This window comes from Sinocyclocheilus grahami, unplaced genomic scaffold (genome assembly GCF_001515645.1).
Source record: "Sinocyclocheilus grahami isolate Dianchi unplaced genomic scaffold, SAMN03320097.WGS_v1.1 scaffold132.1, whole genome shotgun sequence".
NCBI lineage: Eukaryota > Metazoa > Chordata > Actinopteri > Cypriniformes > Cyprinidae > Sinocyclocheilus > Sinocyclocheilus grahami.
In genome coordinates this window covers 1919498-1943068 of record NW_015505311.1, presented here as the reverse complement: position 1 = coordinate 1943068, position 23571 = coordinate 1919498, and the positions used below count along the sequence as shown (strand labels likewise).

Below are 23571 nucleotides of genomic sequence, written 5' to 3'. Positions count from 1 at the left end.
CAACCACATAGAATACCTTATCATCATTGCAGCAAGCATTTCTCAGAAAATGAAAAAAAAATAGTTCTATATTACTTTTGGATTTTTCATGAGTGTAGCTCAATAACATGGACTGTTCCATCAAAGGAAGACTGTATACTCTGTGTCTTCTGATCCTTGCTGTAATTAGTGTCTCTGTGCTTTGATGGTGGGTACATTTGCTTAGTAGCGTACAATGTTCCATTTTCACATATTAGATTAATTTCACCCTCTAACGTTTTCTCACCAATAGAAAATTTACCTTCAAAGTACAGATAGGGAAAAAAGTCTAAATTTCCTTTTATCTGCAATATTTAAGCTGTGCTGTATGTCTTTATTCAGTGGGGTGAATACATAAACTGGATGGAGCTGAAAAGGCTTGATTCTGTCTAGCATGCGTTGACAAAACGTTCTTTGTTTGTCACAGGGTTTAGCATAAGAGCGCATTGGTCGTGAGAGCTCTTACTCTTCATGGCGGAAGTGTGTGCTTTTGAGGGGGTGTTTTTGGGACAGGGCATCAAGTCCTCTATTTAAACTCCTCAAAGCCCTGTCAGAGAATGAAATGTACTAAGTCTAGGGGGCCAAAAAATGTATCCCTCTCTGTAACCACTGAATTATAACTTTATGTACATTATTTGATGAAAAAGTGAGTGGTGCTTGCCTGTGCTAAACTTCCCGCCATGGAGAAACCCAGGAAATGCGGTTGCTGAATAAACAAAAGATTTAACTGCTTTCATTAATTCAACGTGACTAATAAACACACGACTACGACAATATATGGTTTATCGGAGTTCGTCTTATTATAATTTTTATTATAATAAAGTATATAACAATGCAATGCTAATCGACATAGCCTTTATCACTGCTTAGAGTACTATGAAATATGTTGCGTGCCTTATTCTGTGTAAGAAGCCACATCATCTCACAGAAGGATTTATTTCAAACACTCGACTGACGTCATGAAGTGAATTTGGAATAAAAACATGTTATTAAATGTGGTATTTTCACGTGCTTCCAGATGGAGCAGCATTTACTACACAGAGCCGTAGTTCACTGACAAGCTACGCAAACAGCTTTCATAAGCAGAACAATTTCTTCAATTTCATAATCACGCGTTTAAATCGTCTGCGATTATGAACGCGTAGCTTGTCAGTGAACTACGGCTCTGTGTAATAAATGCTGCTTCATTTGAAAGCACATGCTGGAAATGTACTACTAATCAACCGGCTTTACTGACAAGATATACGCATGACAATCACATTCGATTAATTGTGCAGCCCTACTGGGAACACCCCACAAGAGCTGCAGTGTTGGAGATGCTCTGACCCAGTCGTCTAGCCATCTCAATTTGGCCCTTGTCAAACAAGCTCAAATCCTTACGCTTGCCCATTTTTCCTGCTTCGAACACATCAACTCTGAGGACAAAATGTTCACTTGCTGCCTAATATATCCCACCCACTAACAGGTGCTGTGACGAAGAGATAATCAGTGTTATTCACTTCACCTGTCATGGTCATAATGCTATGCCTGATCGGTGTATAATATACAATAATAACGTACGACTTCAAGCAACACCCTAGCAACCACAAAGCAATATTAAAGAATGTATTGACAACGACATTGCAGCACCCCAGCAACCACATAGAATACCTTATCATCATTGCAGCAAGCATTTCTCAGAAAATGAAAAAAAAATAGTTCTATATTACTTTTGGATTTTTCATGAGTGTAGCTCAATAACATGGACTGTTCCATCAAAGGAAGACTGTATACTCTGTGTCTTCTGATCCTTGCTGTAATTAGTGTCTCTGTGCTTTGATGGTGGGTACATTTGCTTAGTAGCGTACAATGTTCCATTTTCACATATTAGATTAATTTCACCCTCTAACGTTTTCTCACCAATAGAAAATTTACCTTCAAAGTACAGATAGGGAAAAAAGTCTAAATTTCCTTTTATCTGCAATATTTAAGCTGTGCTGTATGTCTTTATTCAGTGGGGTGAATACATAAACTGGATGGAGCTGAAAAGGCTTGATTCTGTCTAGCATGCGTTGACAAAACGTTCTTTGTTTGTCACAGGGTTTAGCATAAGAGCGCATTGGTCGTGAGAGCTCTTACTCTTCATGGCGGAAGTGTGTGCTTTTGAGGGGGTGTTTTTGGGACAGGGCATCAAGTCCTCTATTTAAACTCCTCAAAGCCCTGTCAGAGAATGAAATGTACTAAGTCTAGGGGGCCAAAAAATGTATCCCTCTCTGTAACCACTGAATTATAACTTTATGTACATTATTTGATGAAAAAGTGAGTGGTGCTTGCCTGTGCTAAACTTCCCGCCATGGTTCTAGGGTGTTCTAGGTCAAGGGCATTTCTGTGATGCTGCTAAGGTGTTCTAGATAGTTGTTAGTGCATTGTTAGGGTGTTCTGTTTGCCAGGGCATTTCTGTTAAGTTGCTGAAGTGTCCTGGTATGTTGTTAGGATGTTCTAGTCTATTTGTTGGTGGTTGCTTGCTGCCTCAACTGAAAAGTTATTTTATGGTCCATTGGATATTTTGAGTCAGTTTTATTACAAGGCTCTTTGTAATACTTGATTCTGATTTGTCAGCAACATTCCGAGGTCTCAACAGTCTCTCTTTACACATCACTTCAACATTCACATACAGTATCTATTTCAGTATCAACATATTTACTGTAAAATGAAACCAGAGGATTTCAGTATTAATAGTAGGGCTGAAAAAAAATTGTAAACATATTATCGACTATAAAAAAAAAATTGTCAAGTATTTTTGTAAAATAGTAATTTTATCTCATATGACCTAATATAAGGGCCTGCAATAATGCAGTTTGACCAGTGTGGTGCTACAGCTCAAGACTTCTAGTTCAGCGCTCCCAGTTGCAATCCAATAGAAGTCAATTAGAATTGACTAGAAGTCAATGCACTATCAACTATCTGCTTGGGAGACGTGCAAACAACGCCAAATCAGTAGAGTGTAGGAAAGTTTTACAAAACTACAAACAAAGCTGCTGAGAGTGGCATTTAGATGAATATTGAAATGTATACTGCGCGCTTTCCTGTCAATAACAAAATAAACACACAGCAAAATGACAGTGTGGGAAAACAGCAGTTAAGAAAGTACCTGATCATAGAGATGTGGATCTCTCCAGAAGCTCTGCAATAAAGTCACGTCACAGTTATTTAACACTTTATGCATTCGCTTTAAAGCAAGCAGTTTTACAGTAGTAAACACAAAAAACAGTCAGTGTCGCTTTCAGTTAGAATTACAACTTGATTTTCTGCTATAAACAGCTCTATATGTATGAGTGTAGAATATGTATAACTCAATATTTTAACGAGTTGCAAAAGCTTAATAATTGATCAAAGCCTACTGATTAATCAGTGAAATAATCACTGATTAGTTGATTAATCATTCTAATAATCGTTAGATTAATCGATTATCAAAATAATTTGTTGCAGGCCTTATTAATAGTAGGCCTGTGGTAATATTGTTAAAGTGTTTGTCTTGTTGCCAGAACAATTGTTTTTTTCACAATAAAGCCAAACTTTTGAAATATGGTGTGTGCGTGCCATTTGCGGTGCTGTTATGACAGACAGAGTGCGAGAGCAGAAGCATAAGTGCAAAACAAGTTTTGTTTTAAATATATACACATTACACATTATGTATATGTATGTAGGGGATAATACACGGCTAGCTGACTGAACATTAAATTATTTTAATTTGCAACTTGGAAGCAAAGGTAAAAAATGAAAGCTATTTTCATCAGTTACAGCTCATTAGATCTCTAGTATTCTGCCTGCTTTAAATCAGACAGAGATGTAGTGTGATGTAATCCCTTGTTGCTGAGAAATAAAATGTAATAATGTTTTATTAATAAAAGTCGCGAGGCAGCACTGACAACAAGTTTCCATGCTTCTGAATGTTTCTGTGTGCACAGTGCGATCTCCAATCTGTGTGTGTGTGTGTGTGTGTGTGTGCGCGCGCATCAATGAAAGCAGAGCATTGCGTAAAGTTTTACTTTAGTTACAAACCCGCAGCCCAACCCAAAGCTATCCCTTAAACATTAACCTGAAACCCATGTGTTTCGTGAGCTTGCTTAGGTCGGGTAGCAGACCTCAAATCAATATTTTGTCTAATTATTTACTTACGTAGCAAGTAGCTGTGTAATAAGCGGGATAATGTACATCCGGCTATTTACCAGCCAGTTAAAAAATAATTTCTACAATAGTGGTCAACTGATGTATTGCCCAGGCTGATATACAGTGGGGCAAAAAAGTATTTAGTCAGCCACCAATTGTGCAAGTTCTCCCACTTAAAAAGATGAGAGAGGCCTGTAATTTTCATCATAGGTATACCTCAACTATGAGAGACAAAATGAGAAAAAAAATCCAGAAAATCACATTGTAGGATTTTTAAAGAATTAATTGGTAAATTCCTCTGTAAAATAAGTATTTGGTCACCTACAAACAAGCAAGATTTCTGGCTCTCACAGACCTGTAACTTCTTCTTTAAGAGGCTCCTCTGTCCTCCACTCGTTACCTGTATTAATGGCATCTGTTTGAACTCGTTATCAGTATAAAAGACACCTGTCCACAACCTCAAACAGTCACACTCCAAACTCCACCATGGCCAAGACCAAAGAGCTGTCAAAGGACACCAGAAACAAAATTGTAGACCTGCACCAGGCTGGGAAGACTGAATCTGCAATAGCTAAGCAGCTTGGTGTGAAGAAATCAACTGTGGGAGCAATTATTAGAAAATGGAAGACACACAAGACCACTGATAATCTCCCTCGATCTGGGGCTCCACGCAAGATCTCACCCCGTGGGGTCAAAATGATCACAAGAACTGTGAGCAAAAATCCCAGAACCACACGGAGGGACCTAGTGAATGACCTGCAGAGAGCTGGGACCAAAGTAACAAAGGCTACCATCAGTAACACACTGCACCGCCAGGGACTCAAATCCTGCAGTGACAGACGTGTCCCCCTGCTTAAGCCAGTACATGTCCAGGCCCGTCTAAAGTTTGCTAGAGAGCATTTGGATGATCCAGAAAAGGATTGGGAGAATGTCATATGGTCAGATGAAACCAAAATAGAACTTTTTGGTAAAAACTCAACTTGAGGAGAAAGAATGCTGAGTTGCATCCAAAGAACACCATACCTACTGTGAAGCATGGGGGTGGAAACATCATGCTTTGGGACTGTTTTTCTGCAAAGGGACCAGGACAACTGATCCGTGTAAACGAAAGAATGAATGGGGCCATGTATCATGAGATTTTGAGTGAAAACCTCCTTCCATCAGCAAGGGCACTGAAGATGAAACGTGGCTGGGTCTTTCAGCATGACAATGATCCCAAACACACCGCCCAGGCAACGAAGGAGTGGCTTCGTAAGAAGCATTTCAAGGTCCTGGAGTGGCCTAGCCAGTCTCCAGATCTCAACCCCATAGAAAATCTTTGGAGGGAGTTGAAAATCCGTGTTGCCCGCGACAGCCCCAAAACATTACTGCTCTAGAGGAGATCTGCATGGAGGAATGGGCCAAAATACCAGCAACAGTGTGTGAAAACCTTGTGAAGACTTACAGAAAACGTTTGACCTCTGTCATTGCCAACAAAGGGTATATAACAAAGTATTGAGATGAAATTTTGTTATTGACCAAATACTTATTTTCCACCATAATTTGCAAATAAATTCTTTAAAAATCCTACAATGTGATTTTCTGGATTTTTTTTTCTCATTTTGTCTCTCATAGTTGAGGTATAACTATGATGAAAATTACAGGCCCCTCTCATCTTTTTAAGTGGGAGAACTTGCACAATTGGTGGCTGACTAAATACTTTTTTTCCCCACTGTATGTGGGCCGATATTTGTCTTTTTTTGTTTATTAATATTTTTTTTTAATTATCTGCATTTCCTGACATGCTTTTGTGTGAGAAAATATACTTACCAGAATACTGAATGCACTGTTGGTTACAGTGTTTACTTCTTTTTAAAAAAAAATTTTTTTAACAACTTTTTTTGTGAAATATAGGATAAGATGACAGAATCAAAATGTTCAAGTAGTCATTTACATATATTTATAATATCTGAAATGAACCTGTTGATATTTAATTATCAACAGTTTTCTATTTAAATAAGAGAAGAATTTGCTTAAAGTTCACAGCTGATCGTTGTGTCTCAAGCTTTGACCTGTATTCATTATTTTAAGCATCCACATAGCCTTTATAATGGCTTCAAAAAATGCCATCCTCTGAGCCTACACACACTGACAGTTAAATGTGTCCCTGTGTTAACCTTTCCGGGTGCAATGTCTTGCTCTAACCTCAAAGGTCAGGATGACGAAGATTCCGGTTTTGATAATCACCATGGTAACAGTAGGGCCGCTTTAATTGTCGACAACGGAACAGCAGGTGTCTCTATGCATGTTTTGATCAGCGTTCTGGCATTTCCTCTCATCCAATCAGGGGATGATTACACCTTTTGATGGACTCGCTGATTAATCTCGCTGATGAGCTATTAATGAGAGTGAAATCAAGAATATGTTTGCAAGTGAGCACATGTAGTGAGGGAACTTCAGAGAACTGGTAACAGTCCATCCTCTAATTTATGACAATATGCATTAATAAAAAAATCTAATCAAAGGCATAAAGTTCACTTGCATGGTCGATACGTTTTCTTTCAGTTCATTCTCTGGATCATTTGCTAATGAGAGACTGCGCTTTTGAGTTTGAAGTTTATTTTGAGGGGCTTAAATCATGTATTCGATTTTAAAGATGAGCTCCAAAAGATAAAATAGCTTTGATAGCTGTAGATTAACTTGCAAGTGTCTATGGGATCAATTTTCCACCAAAAGTATTGCAGTCATGGATAAAAAAAAAAATCCATGATGCTCAGTGTACACTTGTACAGGTGAAGATGGATAACCATCAGCTGGGGTAACATTTCCATACAGGACACCGTTATACGTGTCTACCTGTCACAGCTGTACGCCTACCTGGCGATCCGTTACCATTAAATGAGCCTTCCTAGCGAGCCGTCACAGTTATATTCACCTATATTTATTTGCCTACGATCATATCATCTGCAAGTGTTCTGCAGAAATCAATTAATGCGAGTTTTATAGCAAATGCTCCATAACTTTGTTCATCTCTTGGTTGTGTTTCGCCTTTTTTGAAACGTTCCCGGCAATCAGATTTGCAACCCAAGAGTCTCTTCTTGTTTGACTGACACTGTTGGAGGACTCTTCCAGATTTTCATCTCCATGTAGAGACACATATGTGGAATATTTTTTCATGTTAAGCCACAAAAAGGGAGAGAAAGATACACACAGCATGCAGAACTTTTTTTATTGTTATTTAATTAAAAAAGTGCATACTACATTTTTCTGCCACATAGGAAGTAATAACAGCTGGTAAATGTTATCAAGTCACCCACCATTAGCAGGTGTGGCGAAGTTAATTTTGGACCCTGTCTGTGCAGTTGATTTGAAGAAGTAAATCTCAGTCTTCCCGTGCCTGCCCAGCCACAGTCAATACACTGTTGTGGACTGTTTAATCAGGTCCTCTACTGCTGTGTTTTGGACGACTTTCTCTTTCTCAGACTGAACTACTTCCTATCCTGTATTGACCAATAACATTTGCATTCACAGCTTGAACTCTGAAATTATTTCATGGATCCACTGTGGTGCCTTGAACTACTTCTAACACACCAGTGATTATTATATTTAATGCTTCCCGTAGCTCTTGAGGTCATACATGTGAAATATGAAGACTTAAAGACCCCATTAAATCATAATTGAAGTTCCGTAAATTTTGCACCATGCATATTAGCTTTTGAGGTCATCGGTATACTAGTCTATGCCTAAAAGTTGAGAAATACAGCAGCTACATGCATTTAAATTATATATACATATATATTATTTTTTTTATATTTTTTTTATATTTAAAGATTAAATATAATTTAATATTCATATTATTTTTTTTACATTTAATATATTTTTATAATATTGCAAATCTAATTATTTTTTAGAACCTCTCTAGCCTGGAAAACTCATTAGCCACTTTTCAACTGTCGGGCCAGTGCGAGCCAGTGCTTTAAACGGGCCGGGCCGGGCTAATAGCCTCGGACCTGTAGCACCGAGGCCAAAATCATGATGCGTTTCCACCGTCGGGCTAGAAGCTCCAATAGCGTCCTCTTCTCAGAAGCTCCACTGTGCTTCACTAAAACCCGCCCTTTACACGCCTCTCTGGAACAACGTCACGCAACCACATCATTTCACCAACAAAGAGAACTTATCAGAAAACTAATAAGAAATAAGTCACTGGACGCGATCACAAAGGGAACATGATAAAAGCGGCCATTTGTTTGCATGCTTTGTTTTAAATTTAAGATTTCAATCCAAAAGCATTGATGTTTTACAATAAGTGATACATTGATCATAATGAATTAATTTATCAGGATTGAAAATTAGTCACACAGAAATAAAGCGGTATGATTCTAGCCTATCTACTTATTCAGTCAAGTCTGTTTCTGTTTATTTGTAGTCACAGTATATACTGTACATCACATTTAGAAAGAATGATAATTTCTATATTTTTATAAAAGTTCCCGAACAAAAACCATTATTGTATTTTTATGACATACGCGGAGCTAAACTCTCAAGACGAGACTTATGACAGATAAAATATGTTACTAAATAAATACACGATTGTGATCGAGAATAAAAAGCTTACGTCTGATTTCTTCAAGTGGTCGTATTTACCATTTTACTATAGTAACGTTAATGACTAATGTGCATAGTCTTTTGCATCGCTTATAAATATTTCTGCCTTGTATGGTGATCATAATCCACATAGGATCAAGTTATTTCAAACACTCGCTGCTGTCTGAAAGTGAGTTTTGAACTAAAATTATTCTAAAAGTCTTTAATGCTGGTGTTAGCTGTTAACTTTCTGAAATGATTTGCGGCACTGACGCTCTCCAGACACGGAGAAACTCCGCCTTTGTTCATAACCACTCCTCTAGCCCCAGCTGGCCCGCTTTGGCCCAAGGTTTTCGACGGGCCAAAAAACCTGGGCCGTTGGCCCTGAGGAAGCACCGACGAGGCACGATCAAGCCCCGGAAGTGACAGTGGAAACGCAACTGGCCCTGGCATGCACTAGCACGCCTGCTTTTGGCCCGACAGTGGAAACGCGGCTATTGAAGTTCAAAAATAACTCTGGAACATTTCTTTAGTCAATAAATGTATTAATTAATTATTTATTTAAATTTCTCTCTCTCTCTCTCTCTCTCTCTCTCTCTCTCTATAATCGTGCTTGTTTGTAGGTGACCAAATACTTATTTTACCGAGGAATTTACCAATTAATTCTTTAAAAATCCTACAATGTGATTTTCTGGATTATTTTTTCTCATTTTGTCTCTCATAGTTGAGGTATACCTATGATGAAAATTACAGGCCTCTCTCATCTTTTTAAGTGGGAGAACTTGCACAATTGGTGGCTGACTAAATACTTTTTTGCCCCACTGTATATATAGTGAGAGAGAGTGTGTGTGTGTGTGTGTGTATACATGTATGCAGTGCTTAACAAGTTATTAGACCACGACCATCCAATGTAAGGTTTGTGTCACAGCTGCCCTAAACTAACAGGATTGGTTAAAAAATAATTTATGTTTTTGTAATCGTTAATCCAATAACAGCTTGCATTCTTGCTGGCATTATTTTATGTACTTTTCCACAGTCTCTGTTGTTATTTACTGTAATTGGGCATCTGAATTAAAAAAATGATAAAGTGCTTTACTATTTTTTCTGCCTTGTAAAACAGTAAATTTGAAAATTCATGGATAGCAACAAGAATTATGTTTTTGCATTAGAAACACTACTGTGACTAAAAAGCTTGCACATACTAAAAAACAATTAGAAAACATAAAAAAATAATAAAATGATTTTGGTAATCACCAATACTGTTAGTTTCGGGCAGCTGTGGCTAAAACCTTACACTGGGTGGTGGTGGTCTAATAAATTTAAGCACTATATATATATATATATATATATATATATATATATATGTATATATAATAATTGAATTATGGACATTTTATGTTAAATGGAAATGGTAAAGAGAGTATTTATCCTTTTAGTATTTATCATCTGTAAAATCTTTCTTCATGAATCTCTGTACATGGTACAAACGTTCTTATGGAAATTCATTGGTCAAAAGTTGTGGAAACACTGAATAGAATATGTGCCGTTTCCTATCCTGTTTGCATATATCAGATGATTCCATGGGATTTTAAAGTAAATTTGACCTGCTAACCTTCTCATTTTCATAATCTTCTTTTTCTTGATGCAGAAAAATTCCTTTACAATGATTTGATATGATTTGACTGTCTGTAATATCTCAGAACATCTGGTCAAGAGTAATCCATGCAGATCATTTGTATAGATTCTAGCCAAACATACAGCATATGCATGTGTGTTCATGCGTGAGCTCGCTCCTGTATTCTGAAGAGAACATGAAATGTACTGAGTGGATGGAGGTTTGATTTGATCCCTAGAGACTGCCGAGTCTATTGAAGATCGAATGCCTAAACTAGCAGACATCATCTCTGTCCAACACAGCTGTCGAGTGGAGAGAGTTTCCTGACAGAGTTTGAGTGCTATTCCGTGTGACATTCTTTCCCAGACCGACGCTCGCTTTTATTCCTCCTTGTTCTCTCTCCATTAATAAAGCATATGTCAGCCGTCGTGTTAGCCTGTCATGACAGCAGAAGTTGTTTGTGTGTGGTGGAGTATCATGGGGAAAGAGGTTTTGTAAGGACAGCATGCGTTTTGTACTGATACATTTTAATTTGTTTAGACTGAGGATACAAAAACACTCTGGCAAGAGAATGTTTCACAACTGTAGTAACTGAAAATACATTTTTAATTTATTTATTTTTTTTATTTTTTTTGCATCTATCAAAGATTCAAGAGAAGGTCTGAGAGTTTCATAGGAGATGAAAAAAAAATCAAGAAAATGGTAGCACTGGGGGGTTGAGGATGGTTTCCAGGGTGGTGCTATGCAGTTTCTTAGGTGTTCTGAGAACTCAGGCCAATATTCGCACATTTATCCACCTTATTCTTCAGCGTGGAAGTAAGCCTATGGGTGAGAATTACGGTTCATTAGCCGCTATAGGGAAATAACGAGAAGAATAACGTGCAGTAAAACTGTTTGCACTACAAACCAGTGTGTTGATAATTAAGATAATGCATTAAAATAATAAGGTAAGACACACAAATTTGTAATATCAAGCAGAAAAATGAGCTGTTTTGTACAGCTAAAAATAGCTGGACGCGGATGACACCAGAAGCCAGTCCCATAAAAATTACAAATCCACTCTTAAGGGAAGAATAAGGTGGATATGAGAGGCAGATTTGTGTGCGCGCGCGCTTTGGATTTGTGCTCAGCACGGAAAACAGAGCGCAAGTACAGAATCAAGTTCTCTTTCGTCATCTTTTAAAGATCACATTAAAATGCACCTACAAAATTACAATTTTAGAAGTAATTTGATTCCCGACCTTACGTATCTTATTTCCAGGATTGTAATCACTTTTCAGTTACCAGCCCTATAAATGCTATAGAAAAATGAATTTCATTCATGCTCTTGCATGTATGGTAACTACTGTATGTGGCTGTGTAAAATATTTTTGGCAACTTCCTAGGTTGTTGATAATCGTCAATAGACTGACTGTTGAAATCAAAATCAGCGAGATATTGTTGATATATGATAATATCGTCATATCGCCCAACCCTAAAGTCTATATATTCTAGCACATGTATATGGCTCGGATCTCTTTGAGTTTTAACCTAGGCCATTTTTTTCTGCATGTTTTATCTTCTGTCAGGTGAAAATCCACTTTACAGTATTAATGCTGCTCTGTTTTTATCATTCATGTCTGTAGGACAGATAGTGTAGGATGAGATGCATGATAGCTATTTTGTATATATGTTACATTAGAAAGTATGAATTAAGAAAGTTTAGATTAACTGCTGAGGAAACCATTATCTGTTTTTTTGCAGTCTAATCCACAGATGTTCGATTCTGTGTTTTTAGGTTGTTCTTGTGTTGTTTCTAACAGATGGTGGGTTGAAGTCTTGTGTTTACTGTACTGTAACTCTCAATTCTGTATGCTCTATTAAGCAAATAGCAGAAAACATAAATAGACCAATATGTACAGACAGTAAATTTCATTCAAACATCAAAGGACATTCACATGGTGGGTTGTTTTGTACTTTGGTCCAGGACTTTATTATTATTTTTTCTAAAGCACTTTTTGTGTGTGGACAGACAGGCAGCAGTTAACTTTAGGGGTGCTCTGATTGATCGGCCGATAATCACTTTGGGATGTTTGATCGGCGGTCTCTATAAAGTCCGATCTCATAAACCGATCTCAAGCTAACGAGAGGTTTGGCATGACATGTAGCATCTCAATCTCTGTCCGGCGCGGGTAAAATAATTATAATGCTGAAGCGGTGAGGTACAATTCATATTTCTTTATTAAATAACTTAAAGTAATTTGAAAACTTTCTATGAGATAATATTTCACAAACAGCATGAGTGAATTACCGCACTCTCTCTTTCCCTCTCAAAATGCGCAAATGGCTTTAAATCACCACATCACGTCTACATGCTGCACGCTGCACAGTTGACACAGGAATTGTCACTTGCACAATCGAGGCAGTGTCAAATCGTCACTAAAGTTTATAATTTGCATTCCTTTTTAAATCTTGCCAGTGTTTAAACCATTCATCACTCACGCACTCTCCTAGAGACGGTGCCCTCATGCACTCTCAAAGCGCACACACATACAGCCCACGAAATCAGGCTTGCGCTCTGTGTAAGCTTTTGTGCAGCAATCAAAGGTGGGTAGTAACTGATTACATGTAATCTGGATTACGTAATCAGATTCTAAAAATTAAGTACTTGTAATTACATTAAATTACATTTTAAAATACTCGTAATCAGACTACAGTTACTTTTTTATTGATCACATGATTGCATATTATTCACACAATAGCAATAAATTATTCATAATGTATAGATTCTCCCTTATTTCTCTTTTTCATCTTTTTTCATGTCTTTGGTAGACTTTTGCCTTTCAAACACATTAAAATGTACAAATTCCCATTATTTCTTATTTGCATGTAATGCAGGCATTCCCAAACTTTGTCATCTGAACCTCTTTCAACTATATTTACTTGAAGTACCCCTGAGATTTTAAAATAAGTATTTTAATAATTAACTAATTAATAGTAATTAATAATTATCACATTTGCATGTTCACCGGTCTCTGACATTTGTTGGTGGTCACATGACATGCAGGTAAACAAATAAAATATTTCATTTTTATAATTGTTTTATTTTGATTGATGTTATTTTTTAATAAAATTTTTAATTTTTATGGTTTCATTAATTAATTAGCTTTTCATTAAACTCACAACCACCCTGCAGTTCCTTTAGGAACCCCAGTTTGGGAAACCTTGACGTAATGTTTAATGCACTTCATGTTGTTATTAACAACGAATGGAATATATTTTGTTACTCTTTGTATTTTTATATCAATATCGTGCAAGATTATCCTATTTAAATCGACGTGATAAACGAGTTGGGTCAAAAGTAAGTAGTCTGATTATATTACCTAAAATGTGTAATGTAATGGATTACGTTACGAACTAAAATTTTTGTCATGTAATTTAGAATCAGTAACGGACAACAATTTGCAAGTAGTCTACCCAGCTCTGGCAGCAATTGCCCAATTGTAAAAACAAAAATGCACTGCATGATCAAACATTTATGTGAGATAATTTTATATTTTTGAAAAATGTCTTTAAAATGCCACCCCTCAAATTTCAAAAATTTCAAAAATTCTACATGATAAAAAGATCGGTATTGGTGATCATCCTGTGATCGACGATCAGTGATCAGCTCCAAAAATCCTGATTGGAACACCCTTAGTTAACTTGACTAAATACAGACCCTATACATAGGCAACCACTCTCTAATATGCAACTTATTGCACATACTAATGTCCTGTGTTCTGGATAGTCTATGTCAGGGCTGCCCAAACTCGGTCCTGGAGGGCCGGTGTCCTGCAGAGTTTAGCTCCAACTTGTCTCAACACACCTGCCTTCAAGTTTCTAGTATGCCTAGTAAGAGTTTGATTAGCCGGTTCAGGTGTGTTTAATTGGAGTTGGAGCTAAACTCTTCAGGACACCGGCCCTCCAAAACCGAGTTTGGGGGCACCCCTGGTCTATGTAAACCCTATATAATAAGATAATGGTCTTGAGATTTACTCTGCCACTCATCTTGTCCTTTTTTTTTTTTCCAAATGCAAAATGTCAAAATCTGCATTTAAATTGAACCCTTTTTGTTTTTCATTTGCATATTTCTGATTATTCAATTACGTCTTCTCTCCTCCAGTTGGAGAGGCGGTCCTCTCTGCAGTCCCTTGGCTGACACTCGCTCAGTTAGGAGATCATAAAGCTCTCGCTCTAGATACAGCAGAAATGTTGCTCTAACAAGAATGCCAATGGACCTTTCATTCATTTTTTTTCTTTTCCACTTTTCAAATTCATGGCATAAGTGCAAGGAAAAATAGTTTTATATAATGTTAACATGATATATTTTTTTTCTTTTGTGTGTAAATTATATTTAGATGTTAAATTTATATGATGGTTTGTGGTTTTAATTTCCTGTAACCAAAGTCTGGGAGATGTCTAAACACTATTTAAAAATAATAGTAATAACATAAAAATAAATAAGCAAAATGTATTTAAATAAATCTAGCGGGTTTTGGGACCAGTTGTGTTTGCAGTTATTGTTAATCCTGCATTTTTCATACATTTAAAGATATATTTGTTTCATTAAAGTTCAGTTTGAGTTTGGGTCTGCAAGTACTAATAATAAATTACTTTTTTAATCTGATTAGTTTAAATCAACAGTCTGCATGTCTTCATGAACACTGAGAACTTCACTGTCAAAGCTGCATCTGTTGTCAGTGACATTATATATGGAGCTTTTCCCCTCTAAACACATCTGTTGTTTTTCTAACAAACTGTCTCATGTTCGTCAAAACAGCAGCTAGGTTGAATATTTTTCTGGGAATAAATGTATATGTAAAATCCAGTTCATAAGTACTTACTTGTACTCACAAATATTATATCAAAACTATCTTGGTTTGATATTTTGAAATTATTTAAAACAGTGACATACATTGTGACGTCATATAATGTCAAAATTTTTGTGCCCATTTTGTACTTTTAAAATGTTTGTTTTCTAGTCTAAATATGTCAAATTTAGTGTGCATTTTAGTAGCTAATGTAGCTTATTATCTGCAGTGCATGTGTTTTATCTCATGTCATGGATGTGGTAAAGTACGATGTGCTGTTAGCAAGGAGCAGTTGGCTAATTATACATCTGCCTAATCAGTAGATAAAGCTAATTTAACAGCCAATTACTGCTCTTCACACACCTCCGCCTCACACTTGACGCAATGACAGCTTCCCGTTTCCTCTCTTTAAGCTCGGCGGGGTGTTCTCGCACCAACAAACGACTCGAAGATGCAACTGGATCATGAAGTTGTTTGTGTGTATGTGCTTACCGGGCTTATTGCAAACTTTGTATTACTTCAGATTTTATTCCCCTTATACAGAACGCGTGCGTGTGCGCGCGCGTGCGCGCGTGTGTGTGTGTGTGTGTGTGTTTTAAGTTCTTCCAACATTACACTTGCCATGATTTTCTTTTCTTTTTTAAAATGTAAAAATTTAATTTTGATAATATTTTTTAAATTACTATACAGTTACAGCAAAACAGAATGTTTATATGTATAGCTTCACCTTGTCATATAAACACCTAGTCAGTACATCATGAGTTGGAAGTTAAATCAGTAACTGCTCTGAGAGATCAACAAGAGTAAATTTTTGAGTCTTTTTGATGATTTCATTAAAGGAATTAGTCATTTGTTTCTGAACTGTTAAACACTGTTTTAGATATAGTTGATACAGATCATTTTGACCAAGTTTGATACAGATAACAGCAACAAGAACAACAACAAAAAGTATTGGTAAGTTTGAAAGTAGTCTCTTATGCTCACCAAGGCCACATATATTTGATTTTTAAAAAATACAGTAAAAACAGTAATATTGTGAAATGTTATTACAATTTAGAATAACTGACTTCAGTTTGAATCTATTTTAAAATGCAATTTATTCTTGTGGTGACATAGTTGAATTTTCAGCAGCCATTATTTCAGTCTTCAGTGTCACATGATCCTTCAGAAATCATTATAATATGATGATTTGGTGCTCAAAAGCATTTCTTATCGTCAGAGTGAAAAACAGTGGTGCTGCTTAATATTTGTGAAAAACACGCAGGGTTCTCTGATGAATAGAAAGTTCAGAAGAACAGCATATATTTTAAATAGAAATCTTTTCTAATATTTATGAATGTCAATTCTCTCACTTTTAACAGTACGTATTACTGATGCCAAACTTTTTAATGGTAATATAAGATGTTTTTCGCTCTGCTGTAGTAAGATTGGTGCAGAAAACTGCTTCTCTTTGTGTGTGGAGATTGATGACTTCAGACAGAATGTATATTGTAAAATGTCGTCTTGAGACCAGCCATTTTTACTTTCTTGGCTATGTATTTATTTGCTATTTGTGCTGGTGGCGGTTCGTGGCGTGTGTGATTCTCTCTGGAGTTGTCAGGAGATATATAGGCTGTTACAGTGTAAGTCCCTGGAAGCTCCTAAAGGCTGAGTCATTACAGGTGTCACTCCATGTACTGAAATGCATCTTGAGCAAAGTTTAGGCAAGCATATTTTTCTTTTTCCCTCACTGTCTGTCTTTCCTCCCCCTCACGCTCTACAATACGGTTTTTACACATTCATTTTTACAACCTCCGAAAGAAACAGCTGTTTGGGTCAAATGCAAAATGTTGTAATTATTCACTTCACACCCCTTCAGTCCAAATGCTGCATTTGACAAACTCTTAGAAGTGAGGGAACGAGATGGATGGAGTCGATCCTCTAGAAAGAAAGCTCAGCAGGAGATTGCATGAGGTTACATGAGGCGTTTGATGGATCCTTGCTTGACAGTGCTGGGAATGACAAAATAACTGGGCCTCCGTTGAGAATGCAAAGATGAAGGAGAAAGAAGAGAAACAATGCAAATTCTGCTATTGTCTTTTGGCCCCACTATACCCGCAGTCAATCGTTTTTCTTCTCATTTTATAATAGTCTTTCTGTCTTCTCTCTTCTCTCATGTGGACTTAAGGGAAGGTTTTAACATCAGCACAAACTTGTTATTAGCCAAAAGGTCAAGTATTGTTCATAACACCCTTTTGTGGCGGTGGCAATACAAAAACACATTGATAAGGTCACAATCTGAATAACTCCCTCTCAAAAACAGAGAGAAAAAAATTACCGGCTGACCTTTTATTAAAATGTGATCTGGGAAAATAGAAAACAAAATCAAGTTGGAGACAAAGGAGAGGCATTTTCATATGCACTCGTTTTGCTGGGACAGGTATTAGAAGGTCTGGTGTCGAGGGGGTGCTTTGGTGTTAATGCTATTATGGTACTTTATAAATCACGGCAAAAAAAGAATACATCTTTACGAGAGCCCTCTTTTCTCAAACCCTCTAAATGTAAAATATATTTGATGCTAACTTCTCCTTATGGAGGTCAGACTTAAAAAGATTTGACACGAAGAGCACCATTGTGCATTGATGCCCTCATTTTGTGTTTGCTCCCTCTTGGTTCTACTCTGGGCAAGCAATTAATCACAGACTCTTGGCTTTATTTCTTTGAAGTTTTTGAGGGATGTATGTACACAGGGAAACTGAACATTTTATTGTGCGTTTGGCTTCATATTATAAGTAAACTTAAACAGTCCTTGTTTAAGTCAATGTTAGTCATTTCTGTTACTTGATGTTAGTCATGTAAAGTAGTAGGGGCTGTTAATTGGTTGGCTGGTTAGTTAGTTAGCTAGAATACACAGGGAAATAGCATTTTAGTTAGTTGATTCGTTGGTTAGTTTGTTTTAGTGACTTTTGTTACTTAGTGAGTTTTTTTTTTTAGTTGGTTTGTTTCTATTGCTTATTAAGAGCGTATTACTCACAGCTTGACATAAACCCAAACAATGTTTAACTTGGTAAATGTTAGTTAATTAGTTATCAGTTAGTTGGTTAGAGCTTATCATTACTGACAGGTTGACATAAATGGTGTTTGACTTGGTGAATATTTGTTAGTTAGACTAGTTAGTAAGTGATTCCGTTTCAGTGACTTTTGTTACTTAGTTCCTGTTAGTAGTTAGTTAGTGACGGTTATAAGTTTTTTTACTTGTTTAGCAGCAGTTTGTTGGTTTGTGTCTTCTGCTTACTCAGCTTATTACTCACAGCCTGATAAACCTGAATGTTGTTTGACTTGCTAGTGACTTTTCTTACATGGTTTCTGTTAGTAGTTAGTGACTCTTAGTTTTGTTTTTTAATCTTGTTTAGCAGCAGTTTGTCTTCTGCTTACTCAGAGCTTATCATTACTCACAGCTTGATATAGTTTTAGTGACTTTTGTTAGTTCTCGTTAATAGTTATAGTTATTAACTAGTTTGTATGGATGTTAATTGGTTACCTAGTTAGGTTGCTAATGTGCACAAGGAATATTTGTGACCCTCTCTGTGAAAACCCAGCTAAAGTCGTTTGTGTCTTTTTTGAAGTCTTTTTTTTCTATATAAAATTGTTAAACATTGTTAAAATATTACATTGATATCTGTAATATTGACTGAGAAAGGCCATGTCAAAGATTTGCTTAATTTCGGACTCAGAAAATCATGTTTTTGAGAAATTCCAATATAAAGAAAAGCTTATTTTTAAAACTGCAAGACATTTGAACCATAATTATCCTGACTATGTGCCATATTCCACATTAAAGCTGAGGTTTTCCCATTTTCAGTGATATGACACACTTTTGAAAAAATTCTTAAAGTTTTGTAAAACAGGTCTATTTATTATGATGCACATGTTCAAAAAGCATCAAAGCAACATTTGAATAATCAAATGTAAAAATACTATCACTGCATAGTCTTCATTGTATGTATTCATTACAAGTAAACTGAATATTGTTTGAGCTACTAAAATTATTCACGCAAGAGCAGTGAGTGAACGTCCTGCACTTTTTCTCATTCGCGCATATTGTTTTTCTAAAAAACGAAACCGAAATATCTGATGCAAGTGCTTTGCTTCTGTAGGACATATAAAACTTTATTAATACATAATAAGAGTTATTTTAGCTTACAATAAAACAGCAATAATATGTATTATAGGCCTATTTAAATATATGTTTTAAACATCTAGACCACATGTGTCAAACTCAAGGCCCACGTATATGATTGAATAAAAATCTATACTGCTTTATATCGTAAATTATGAAAGTGCGTATCAATACCACAAGTTTCTGTTTCTAATTGGCGTTCTATTTATACGCAGAAATTGACTTTGGTGTGCATATGATACGCAATGGTTAGGATTAGGGGTGTAGGGTTTTTCCGTGATGATGACTGCGTGGACGGCTCAAAGGAATAAAGCGGACCTCATCAAGTGCTCGAGCACCACCGACGACACGCACGGAAAAACACGATATTCTCCATTCATTTAACACATTTAAAAAAATCGATTGCAGCTTTCAGACACGACTTTCTTCTCGTTTTAATAGATCGCTTGAGGCGGTTTCTATGGAGTTGTTTTACTGACAAATGTCCAGAGCGCGTTATATACACTGTAAAAAATGATTGTGATTTTAACAGTAAAGGAATAAAGCGGACCTCATCAAGTGCTCGAGCACCACCGACGGAAATAGTCGAGCAGCACACACGGAAAAACACAATATTCTCCTTTCATTTAACAAATTTAAAAAATCTATTGTGGCTTTCAGACACAACTGAGGCTGTTTGGGGAAGTCGTGGCCTAATGGTTAGAGAGTCGAACTCATAACCCAAAGGTTGCGGGTTTGAGTCTCGTACCGGCAGGGATTGTAGGAGTGGGGAAGTGAATGTACAGCGCTCTCTTCCACCTTCAATACCACAACTGAGGTGCCCTTGAGCAAGGCACCAAACCCCAAACTGCTCCCCGGGCGCCGCAGCAAAAATAGCTGCCCACTGCTCCGGGTGTGTGTTCACGGTGTGTGTGTGTTCACTGCTGTGTGTGTGCACTTTGGATGGGATATATGCAGAGCACTAATTCCAAGTATGGGTCACCATACTTGGCCACATGTCATGTCATGTCACGTCACTTTCTATGGAGTTATTTTAATGACAAATGTCCAGAGCACATTATATAGCCTATGCAAGAGCGCATCAAATGCGTGAGCGCAAATCTCTCTGCTCGCAGGTGGATTCCCATTCATTCACTCTCATAGAAAACGGACTCTATCGGTCAGACATCACACTTGTGCGCTCAAAAATTTTCTTCTCTCCTGAGTTAAATAAACGCAACTTGGAGTGTGAGCATCCACTGGCAGAAACATAAATTGGCGCAAATGCCAACGAATGTAAATCAGTATTTACATAGCATAACAGTAATAAATGTAGCCTATATCTGTTTCGCGCATGTCCCGCATTGTCCCGTAAAATCACATCTACTGTCCTGCATCAGATCTATAGCCAAGTGGTCACCCTAGCGTAGAGTAATAAAATAATAATTACTAATTTAAATCAGTCAATTTTAATGAAAACAATACATTATAAAAATGAAAAGAAGCAGTTTTTTTTGCGATCAGATCAAGCGGTAAAGTCCTGGAAAGTTTAAGGATCCAGTAAGCGAATGTATTCAAACAGTACGTTTAAAACACGGCCGATGTCATCAGAGATGGCGGAGATAATAGTGCTCGCGTACAGATGTCAGTAAAAAAAAATAAAAAATCAGCAAGCCATTTGGCTTGAAAAGCACGAGTGTTTTATACTGGATGCTGGCTAAAGGTGTTTTAGTTTACGCAGTAGTCAGTGATTTAGTAAATCTGGATCAGGTAGCTCGTTTAGTGGTCTTTTGGCGTTCCTGTTTGGTATCGCAGATTGACTTATGCAATTTTTTTATTAAAAGTACTGTAAACTACTAAATGTAATATAATGTAGAAATGTTCATTTTCTGTGAAGCTGCTTCACAACAGTGTATCATGAAAAAAGTGCTATACAAATAAATGTGAATTGAATTGCAAACAATTATTAATTAATTTTATTTTATTTTGTTGTGGCACTACATACATTCATTGTATTATGAGACATACATTATCACATAATTATGAGAATTAAAAAGTACTTTTTTAGTAATTTAGTTTGTATTTGTTTATTTTTGGATGGGGGAGTGGGGTTGAGTACCACCACTTTTTTTTTTTTTGTCTACTACAAGCATTGATTGCATTGATCATATGCACGGCAAAGTAAATTTCTGCGTATAAATCGCATGCCAAATAGAAACAGAAAATCGTGCTATTGATACGCATTTTCATGAGACCGGGCTCATGCCATATCTGTCACACGTTCTTAGCAGCTCACTCACAATTATTTGTTGTGCCATAAATGTAACAAAAAAAAGTTAACAAAGTTAATGACTTGTGTTTGAGGATACCTGTCTTTATTATTTACTTTGATTTATAGAGTAATTTGGATTTCTTAACCTGATAAAGTAAAAGGATTTATGTTAAAATAACAGAGCAATTACATATATTTTTACATCTATGCAAATGCATATGCAATATTTGTAACTTAAATAAGTAATAATAAAATAAAGAGACAGTTATTTAACTATGTTAAGGAGTAGTAGCATTTGTACAGTCTTACAGTTACAACCGGCCCTTTGATGGCAGCCATAATGTTGAAGTGGTCCTCGGTGAAAACGAGTTTGACATCCCTGATCTAGACTATTCTTTTGATTTTGATTTTGATTTTGTTTTTGTTTTCCCGCACGATGCAGACTCATTCACAGCATCACGCTTCATGTCAGATAGGAATTCATTAACCCAAAGCATCAGCATCATGATCAGCATCCAAAGACCGAATTATTTTGACACGTATCAATCATAAAATGCCCTTAAAATAAGCTGGTTATCTTGGCAGAATATTGAGTAACAAAAAAAACATAGGCCTTCCTTGAAATTGTGCATCGGTGATGCACACAGAAATCAGAACCCGGCTAAAGTCGCAGTTTTCTTGCCTTTCCCGGCTCTGACCTGATTTTTGCTCTTGTGGATTGACATTAAGGTCTGTTCGCAGTTTCGATTTATAGAAAAGACCATTCTAAACTGAATGATATGAAATTTAGCAGGTGTTTCTGCTCCTAAAGTAAACCCAGAGACGATGGAAATCAGTATTTAGGGAGCAAACTATATTTTTGGCACAAAATAATAAAACGTAGTGTCAATAAAATCATTAATTTCAGCATTTATCATGTTATAGATGAAAATTAGAGAACTGTATCTCAAATCCATTGATATAATCTATCATTTACAGCAATAAACACAAATGACCTATTTTCATCATTTTTATGGCTATCACAACTTCGACGCTCTTTATCTCAGAATTAGATTATGCGACTTTAGCCGGGATTTCACAGAGAGGGTCACATTTTATTGTGTGTGCAAGCTTAGTGTGTGTACCTGTGTGTGAGATAGCATAGGCCTTCCTTGAAATTGTGCATCGGTGATGCACACAGAAATCAGAACCCGGCTAAAGTCGCAGTTTTCTTGCCTTTCCCGGCTCTGACCTGATTTTTGCTTTTGTGGATTGACATTAAGGTCTGTTCGCAGTTTCGATTTATAGAAAAGACCATTCTAAACTGAATGATATGAAATTTAGCAGGTGTTTCTGCTCCTAAAGTAAACCCAGAGACGATGGAAATCAGTATTTAGGGAGCAAACTATATTTTTGGCACAAAATAATAAAACGTAGTGTCAATAAAATCATTAATTTCAGCATTTATCATGTTATAGATGAAAATTAGAGAACTGTATCTCAAATCCATTGATATAATCTATCATTTACAGCAATAAACACAAATGACCTATTTTCATCATTTTTATGGCTATCACAACTTCGACGCTCTTTATCTCAGAATTAGATTATGCGACTTTAGCCGGGATTTCACAGAGAGGGTCACATTTTATTGTGTGTGCAAGCTTAGTGTGTGTACCTGTGTGTGAGATAGTTAGTGGCTGTTAGCTAGTTAGGCAGTAACTGTTGATTAGCCACTAGTAGTAGTTTGTTTGACTGTTTGTGATGTTTTGTTTATGACTTAAACCTAACTTTTTGTTAGTTTAACTTTTGTTCATTACTTTACCTTTGCAGTTAAAGTTGTTTGTTTCGCACTTGCTACTTTGATTTGTTTGTAGTCTGTAGTCATGTTACAAATGTTTAAACGGACACCTCTCTCCCCTGTCTCTCTCTCTCTCTCTCTCTCTCTCTCTCTCTCTCTCTCCCCTCTACCGCTACAGCGGCCGGGCGGCCCGCGCCTGTCTGG

The 23571-nt window shown here is 36.6% G+C and overlaps 1 protein-coding gene across 1 annotated transcript in view; it reads left to right on the top strand.

Annotated features, from left to right (window-relative positions):
* The window catches only part of LOC107590744 (mitotic spindle assembly checkpoint protein MAD1-like), a 102739-nt gene that overhangs the window by 77755 nt on the left and 1413 nt on the right, over window positions 1-23571 (top strand). The gene's annotated exons all lie outside the window — the stretch shown is intronic.